We start from the raw sequence: 9,637 nt of genomic DNA on the forward strand, positions 1-9,637 counted from the left end.
CCAATAACGACTGTACAATTACTTAAAGGGAGGGTACACGTTTGGTAAATGTCAAAGACCAGTCTTCTCACTGGGTGTATCCCATCGTTACTTCAGAGGGAGTCGTTTCCCACAATATTTTATATTATCAACAGCTCTCCAATGCTCGTTACCAAGTCAGTTTTAAAGTTAATATTATTTGTTTTGAGTAATTGCCAAACGTGTACCTTCTTTTTAAGTAGTTATATGCCCCAACTAGTAGTTACAAGAACCTTATACCACACTTGTTTAAAGTGACTCACGCTTACAGGTGACAGATAAACAAGTTGAATACTCCAATAATAACACTTATTTACAATCAAATCCTATAACAGTGTTATAATACCACTTCCAGGTGACATTAACGTCCAGCCCACCAATAACATTGGCTTCTAGCGGCAAATTTGTTGTTAAAGATGACAAAATAGTAAACTGATGAATGGTAAAATTATGTTTTAAAGACGTTCCGTATTTACATGCTCTCTCTGTTTAGTGGGTAATAATACAAGTTTAAACCCGTCCATTGTATTTCCAAAGACACATCCCTTTGTTGGTCGTAGGCCTACTCACCAATCTCAATTCAGGTTGCAAAAGTTATATTATTATAAGTTTATGTTACTTGCCGCAGTTTCATGCTGCTTTTCTTGATGGAGTAGTTGAGACCTTTCCATGATATCCATTGCAAACCCTGACCAAATGGCACATTTGCCTGTTGGTAGTACACACCATTTAGATTAGAAGTATGACATTTGTTGTACCACCATCCACCAAAATACTTATCAGCACAATGTCTATCAGCCCATCCATCGTTGTCCTTGTCTATAGTACTGAAAGGATGTCCGTTATGATGTGGCATTGAGTCACCTACTGTACTCTGAGCATCATATGAACCAACATGGAGGGTAAAGTTATCCCCTGTAACAGCAAACTCACCATACGAAGCCCACGATGTGTTGGACTGCCAATCTTCCATATGTATTCTGAGTTGCCACTGTCCCGATTCAGTAAGGTCACGCAGGATGTCATTCCCCAACCAGAACTCATTCTGCAGATCACCAAACCCAGATTTGTAGTCACTCCAGGTACGGTTAAATTCAACAGAGCCATCTTGTCGCCTCTGGAACACGATCCAGCCTCCTCCATCGGTTTCCATATCACAGTAGACCTGTAAGCCATCAGTCAGACTTGTAGGATAGATTGTGTATATGCCATTGTCAAGGTTACCGTATTGATAATATTTCAAGCAACTGGTATATTTGTTCACTTTATTTGAAACGGCAAATGAACGAGTGTCCACTTCTTCATCATAGTAGACACTTCCTTGCGACTCGATTAAGTCATCGGGGCTGTTTGCTCGTGTACCGTTGTTGAACTCGCAAACATGGTTATCTGTTTTGTAGTTAAATGATACACACTGTGGATCCATAGAGCAGTCTCGCCCACAGATCACAGGAGAAGATACCGTCTTCAACTGGAACACATGACTCAGTAAGGCTCGGTTTTCAGCCAAGTAGAAGGTATTGATGAACCGTTGTTGGTTTGCAGACTGGCAGGTCTGAACCATACAAATCAGAAACATTGATGTGAAGATAACTTCCATGATGAATTTTGTTTCCTGAAATGTATAAGAGAAAAAAACATGTTGACATTTAGCAAAACAATTAAACTTTTTGTTTTGGTAGCTAACAGGTTGGTCGCAGTGAGTTCTGCTAATCTTGATTTGAATTTCCGAAGAAAAAAAAACCCGAAGTAACTACACGAATCCGAGCAGAATGCAAGCATCATCAAATGGGTTATTTAACTGCAAGTGGTTCATATGCTGAGCTTTTCACCATCATGATAGTTACTTGAAACATCAATTTAAAAGCTCAAAGTAAATTAACTTCACTTAAAGGGACACACTGGCTCACCGTTTACGCAATTTAGGGCTGTAGAATCATCAATAATGTTTTTATAGATGGTTGCTGTAAAATAAAATCATCAAAATGTCACGTACATAGCGAACAATGATTAAAAAACCCAAAAGTGGCAAAAGGCCAGCGTGTACGTGGTTCCAGCCGTTGCAACTGTCAAATTTTCGTGACATTGTCGCACAATGTTGTAAGTAGACTGGTGCTTTGTTTATAGCAACGTTTTACTACGACGCAGCATAAGGATCCAGTCTATCCATAAATTATAAACAACCAACATATACGGATCAGGCAAATCCTTCGACGGTGGAGGTAGTCGTGCTTCGACGTACATCCAAAGATCGTCACGAAGAACACAAAACCTAACCCAGAAAATGATGGGACAGTGACAAGTAAATAAAGCATTCCTGGCACAAACTAGGCATACTACTGCAGTGCATAGGCATGATGCAGTTTGGAATGCGATCGTGGCGTACAATCATGCTCCCGACGTGCTACTCCTAGAACTATTTCAGTTTCGTCCGGCTGAAACCGAAATAGTTGTAGGAGTACCGACGTGCCAGGACCCATTCAATGCCTGTAGGCGCCTACAGAGGCACAGGAATTTGCTTAGCACAAAAAAAATTGCATAGCAGAAACCAGCCAAATTTTACAATTTGAAATACTGTGAACTTGTGGCTAGTGCCCAACTAAATTTTTGAAAAGAAAGAAATTTTTTAAGCAGTATTTTTTGCTAAACAGATGAAACTGACGGATAAATGGGCCCTGTTATTCACAGTGAAACATTTTGTAATCTTGGGGGTTGGGGGTCGGGATGGGAGGGGGGAGGGAATCGTGAGGGATTCAAAAACGTCCTTGTGAGAATGTATTTTGAAACGTAAGCGGGATTGAAAGCGTAATTTTTGATTATAGCGTAACTAATCTAAACAAATGTATATGGATTGTATAGTAGCTGTGTAGTTGGAACGTTACCATATCTTTTGGAACGTAAGCATATCTTGAAACGTAAGCGTAGCTAGGTATCTTGGAACGTAAACGTAGCTGCGTATGGAGCGTAAGCGTAACTTGACTCAGTATTGAAGCGTACTTTTTGTAAATATAGCGTAACTTGAGAAGGAATGTAAGCAAAAACTTGGAATGTAGGCGTATCTTGGAACGTCTTATCTTTGAAGGTAAGCGTAGCTGGATATCTTGGAAGCTGCGTATGGAAGGTATGCGTAACTTGACACAGGATTGAAAGCATATCTTTTGTAATTACAGCTTAACTTGAGAAGGAACGTAGGCAAAAACTTAGAATGTAAGCGTAGCTTGATATCTTGCAACGTAAACATAGCTGCATATGGAACGTAAGCGTAGCTTGACTTGGCTTGAAAACGTACCTTTTGATATTATAGCGTAACTTGAAGGAACGCAAGCGTAGCTGAGTAGCTGCGTAGCTTGGAACGTAACCAAATAAAACCTCAACAATCTCAAAAATAACACTTCATTCACAGAATTAAAAAATATTTTTTTAATCCCTTTTTTCTTCTTCATAAAACATTTTTAAATCTACTCAAACAATAACACTGTCAATATAACAAAATGCGGTATTTCTACTATTGGACATCATCAATCTTTTTTTATTGTTACCTGAAAACTCCTAGCAAAATAAAATTAGGAGCCATGAAACAAAACAGAGCATAATATTGGAACGTTGCGATCATAAGAAATAACGGATTCGACACAAGGTGTACCGACTGACAAACCCACGATGAAAAACATGTACTCCCAACCCCTCCCAAGCTCACGGCGAGACCCGCAAGCTTGGAGTTCATAGAGCCTGGGATTACACCTCCAGCCCCCACGAGACACGGCATGACCGCTATGGTATAATGCCCCGAGGCTTACGTTCTGATTGCTCCACGCCGTGGGCTATACAACAAGCTTCCGTTACACGGACTCTTTGAATGCGAATCTTTCGTTAGATTTTTCACCATTATTTACATTTTATAGCGATTACTTGAATACATGATCTTTTTCGTCAATTACTCGTTTAAAATTTTGTAAAAAAAAAAAAAAAAAAATTGTTTTGGTAAGTTACTTTTTGACGCCTGGAAGTAAAACTAGCCCGGAAGGTCACGTGATTGTTTGTACCAATTTTTGGTTAGAACAATCACGCGACCTAAGTTTTTGTTTTAAAATGCTCAAAAGCGGCCAAATTTGATGATTTTTTTTTATGGACTGTTCTTCTTCATTCCTGGAAGACGGCTGAATTCATTTCTTAGTCTATTTTGTAGCCCAAATAGCCCAAATCGGCCGGTGTGTTCCTTTAAAACTTTGTGTTCTTCGAAGACTTGTTGGTCAGTTGAATGACAATGCGATGGTGTGCCTGGTTGGATAAGATCAATTTGAATTTAAAAGGCAGAAGAGTAACGCTGCAAAACATTATACAATTAGTACATACATCTGCCATGGAAGCAAAATTACTTACCCTTTTTCAAAAGCAAGTCTTATCCGTAACAAAATGAATGTACCGTAACTTGCTACCGCAACATGTCGTCTTGTTTATTGTGTCGTGACTGCTTCCTTGTTCACACGATGCAACATTTTACCTTTACTCTAACACTACAAATGCTTGTTGGCAGTTTGCAATAATGCACAGGCCTGGACGAAAGCAATTTAATTTCCACGGTCACTAAAATCTTTCCCGTGGGAGATTTAATGAGATTGTCGATTGAGGTGAAAATTACGAACGCCTTGAAAAGTTGAGTAATCATTCCATCGATTCTAAAACGTAAAGGCCTCCGCTAATCACCCCAACGAGCGCCACTGATTATTAAATGAAAAATACGAAATTTGTTTCACGGCCGTCAAGCTGAGTTGATAACTGGGCCAGCGTTATTAATTTACAAAGAGCAAAGCCTTGTGGCGTGTTTTATTCTTAAAAAGCCTTTCGAAATTCTTATGAAGGCGCTGGTTTTACAGCCAGCTCAAAGTTAAACAACCAAAAACATCCGAAAGTGTACCTCGAGCTCACTAGAATTAACAATCACAAATTAACATTTAAAAACATTACGAAGGAAATACAAAAACTTAAATACATTATACAATTATACGCTACAGTTAGGGTGCGTTCGTTTAGTTTTCCTAGGTCTACCCCGCGGTGCTCACTCGGGTGAGTCCCTGAAAAGAGCTAAACGAACGACCACTCACCGCTCTCGTAGTGACGTCGTTTACCTGGGGCCAGCCCCCAAGTGACCCACTCCACAAGCAGGGCACTGGGGGCTGACCTGGGTGAGCCCCTGGAATGACGTCAAAAGCTATTCGAACGCACCGCGGCAGACCGGGAATGACCCAGGGAAGCTAAACGAACGCACCCTTAGTTTGAAATCACTTCTCAAGTTCTATCTACTGCCCTCTGTTGGCCAAATCTGGCATTACTATATAGAAAGCTGAAAAACGACGATTAGAAAGGACGGATAGGAGATAGTCATCTGCCGGTGAAATTCGTCCTGCATTTTGTACTCAGTGCGTTCACACATTCTGTCATCTTAAATAGATTGATACCAATAATGGTAAAATAAAATTGTGATCATCACCTGTTGTACTTTAAAAGACCGGCCGTCAATTTTACAAAACTATCCTAACTTAAGACTAATCTTATGACTTAGGACGTGTCCCAACATTGCACTGTAGCATGCAGACCTTAAGATTAATCCTAAGTTAGGAAGAGTTACTTGTCCTTACTCGAGATAAGACGAGTCCTAACTATTTGTGGAATCGACCCCGGGTTTCGGAACAAACTGCGGGTTAAGCAATACATTAATAAAAAATATTGAGTGTTTTAGATTTTGTTTCAAAATGTTGTTTAATAAACCATCAAGTTTTGTATTCATGACATTTGTGCACGTCTGTTAACCGTGTGCTCTCGCTGCATATTCTAATTATCATTAAAAGCACGTGACCTAGCCCAATAATGGACAAGTACAATACAAAATTGAAAATATAAACGACCACTAATATATTTTTTGTTCGTCCATCGACATTTTAAATCATGACATCAAAATACTATTTTGTTACCGCGACATGTTGTTTCATTCATGAAAATTGTTTCGATCCCTCAACAAAATAGCATTGAAAAAATAATTTGTTTCCTCCAGATAAAAATTCGTTCCCTTAAGTTGTTATTTTGAGGAACGACTTAGTTGCTTTCATGTGACTGAAAGCTTATTTCGAGGGGATTAAAACTTACCGTAGCTATTTCCTTCGAACAAAATAATTGTTTGATAGAATGAACTTATTAAGCTGCTAAAGAGGCCTTAAAATATGACTAGATCAAGTTTTGGTTTGGTTAACTAAGCCATAACTACCGGATATTCGTCCCGAATTTGTTGATTTCGAGACCTCAAGTTCTAAACTTGGGTTCTCGAAATCAGTCTAGTGGCACTCAAGCTGACAACACAACGGCTACCATAGAAACTTTGATTGATTTGTTAGTCCTTGCTAGTTGGTAACTAAATCAAAAAAATGTATGCCATATTCGTGAAGGCTACTAATATCGGTCAACAAAAATAAGGCCATTTATATATGTCCCTCCAACATAATCAATGGTGCATGGACGCCATAGAGCACGTTGTAATAATTTACTCACAAGTTTTATAATACTGCACTCGTTCACGGCAATACTTAATTGAGTTAAGCCAGTTGGGCACTGTATCAATTACTCACGGAATACTGGGCAGACTATGTTTACAGGGAAAATACAATTTGTATAAAGTGCTTTCGAGCAGTTCCTTTGGGCGTAAACTTTAGTTGTCCCTGTTTTTGGGAGTAGGTTATTGTTGCAACTTTTTTAATGATATAAATTTTTTACATCTTCTACTTTTATGGCAAGTAACGGCTTAAACATAAAGTTACAGCTAAATACTGCTGTCATTTTGAAGACAGCAATCGACTCCAAACCATAGTATACAAATATTGACTGCTTCGAGTGCTATGGTTAAAACTATGACTCCCGAGGTGATCCCCGGAGAGTTCTTTTTTTCCCGAGGCGAAGCCTCGGGAAAAAAGAACGGTACGGGGATCACCGAGGGAGTCATAGTTTTGACCATTGCACGAGTAAAAACAGTCAATATTTGTTTTATAACACCCCGAACATTTCTTAATACTGTACTATTATTATTAAGTTATAGACCTGATTGCTATAATCCACGGACGACGCGAATACAGATTGCAAAAACTGTTACTCTGCTGCATGTAGTGAGTGTCGTTCAATCCGAAATGGTTATAGACTATTTGTTTTTCATATTAATTTATCATCCTCGTACACGCAACGGACGTCTGGGTACTGCACGCCGTGTGCTAGTCTTTGAACTTTGCGTGTCTTTGGACTAGCGCACGGCAAACCGACGCACTATCACACATATGTCATATATATTGACTAGAGCGCTTACTTGCTCTGCGTTTAGAAGCCACCCTGGGCGCAGACATGTTTGATGTGTTGCGTGACTTTGGAACTTTTTTAATTTTAAGAGAACACACATTCGCGTACGTCCGCGCTACGAAAACCAAAGTTCGACTTGATTGATGTACTAAAAAGAGCATAGGCCTACGCGCCCTTTAAACATGACGCACATGACGCTCGCAGTTTGTACGCTCATCAGCAGATTGTGCGTTCACATTTGCTGCATTTTTTGGGTCGATGACACACAGAAAAGAACAAACGCACTATCATGCAAATAGCCGTACAATTGCGGTACAAAATGTCAAGCTTTTGTATTGGTTTGGACATAAACATGGATGTGTGTTAGCGCTCTAGTCAATATATATATAGCCCTAAGCTCAAAACAGATTGTACATGTGGCTTTCAGTAAACTTAAAGTCAACAGAGTGGGGCAGCTTTCGGTTGCGTCGAGTGTTCTAAGCAATCAAACAAAAAGGCATACACAATACCACAATGAAATGTTTGGCCTACGTGACGTAATACTTCACTCGAAGACGTATTATTGTATTTTTACTGTATTTTGTGTTTTGCAGCAATTTACATACTCCTTCATCTGTTTTTGTTGCATTGGTTGCTGGTTGACAATAGTGTTACTAAAACAAAACCTATTGTTAAAAAAAAAGAAAAAAAAAAGTTGTATTAAAAGCACTGTACAGGTTTGGTAATCTCAAGATATAAATTACCATAAAACCTTATTTGGTAACGAGCAACGGGAAGCTGTTGATAGTATGAAGTATTGTGAGAAACGACTCCTCCAAAGTAACGTAGTTCTTTAGAAAGAGGTAATTTCTCACTAGAATATCAGACGAGTTCAGGCCAGAAGTCTTTCATTCCTATCTGAAGGCACATCCCCCGATTTTTTTTCATCATTTCTTTGAAACCCCAATGAACAATTGAGTCAAACCTGTCACAGGCTTGTTTTACATGCAATATTTTGTTCGGTTAAATTAAGCGAGAATACTGATCTTTGACGATTACCAAATGTGTCCAGTGCCTTTATTAGTATTCTGCTGCGGTACACAATTACTACAAATATTACTAGTGGTGCGCGTGCGCGTCATCGAGCAGAAAGTGATGCATTCCGAACGATTAAGTTCATATTGAAGGAACGCAGCAAACCAGCAAGTAGCTCATGATTGTACACCCTATTGCTTTATTATCTACGCATATAATAAGCGTCTTATATATGGGACACTGAGCAGACTATATTCATATAGTCAACAATGGTCTCGAAATCAAATTCGTGGAAAATTACTTCTTTCTCGAAAACCACGTCACTTCAGAGGGAGCCGTTTCTCCAATGTTTTATACTATCAACCTCTCCCCATTACTCGTTACCAAGTAATATTTTAAGTGGGAAGGCACAAAAATGCTTGATCCTCCTTGGATCCTTGTAGGAGGAGGATCAAGTGTATACGCGGTGCTAGGCTCGGTTTTCAGCCAAGTAGAATGTTTCGATGAACCGTTTGTTTTGTACCATCAAAATCTGAAACAAGATTGTTGTCATAACTTCCATGGTGAATGTTGGTGGAATGTTTTTATGAAAATGATGACAAAGTCAAAACTATTTTGTTTGCGTTTCTCCCTTAACTGTCGGTTACAATGGTCCTGACAAAAAGCGGTTCACATGAGCCAAGTGTTTGGTTGCAACCAATTTTAACGCACTAAGCTCCACCCATTGACGTCACCGTTTTGACAATAATGAGAAAGTGGTGGGGAAAACACAAACCGAAAACTTTGAGACAAACGACAGTATCATCAGTGACGGGTTTTGATTGGCTATACCGATCTCGGTCAAGATCAATCAGTTGCGAACGCAATAACTTAAAATCTAGACTAATAACGATGTCCCCTCTATTAAATTGGCAATAACGGTTATAACAGCCAATAACGATTGTAACAGTTTGGATTGTTATGTGGATCGCACAGTTCGTACGTAAATTATACAATATAATACTACCACAGTTGAGCGCTGCGCAACTGACAAACGCAAGTATCGTATGTTGCGGGCTTTGATAGGCTCTCCTTTTCTTGGTCAACATAATTTACTTGCGAATGCAATAACTTCGAATCTAGACTAATAACGTTGTTCTCTCTTGGCAGTAACGATTCTACAATTATTTAATTTTTGTTTTCTTTTACGCAATCTCCATGATTTTGCAGAGTATTCGCTATAATAATTGCCAGACTTTCAAGATGGGGTTGTTGTTTGGATCGCACAATCAAT

The 9,637-nt window shown here is 39.2% G+C and overlaps 1 pseudogene; it reads right to left on the reverse strand.

The window, feature by feature from the left end:
• Positions 1-628: 628 nt before the first annotated feature.
• On the reverse strand, positions 629-1,618 carry LOC139942725 (microfibril-associated glycoprotein 4 pseudogene; annotated as a pseudogene).
• Between the last annotated feature and the right edge of the window lie 8,019 nt (positions 1,619-9,637).

The sequence above is a fragment of the Asterias amurensis genome, chromosome 10, assembly GCF_032118995.1.
Source record: "Asterias amurensis chromosome 10, ASM3211899v1".
Classification (NCBI taxonomy): Eukaryota; Metazoa; Echinodermata; class Asteroidea; order Forcipulatida; family Asteriidae; genus Asterias; species Asterias amurensis.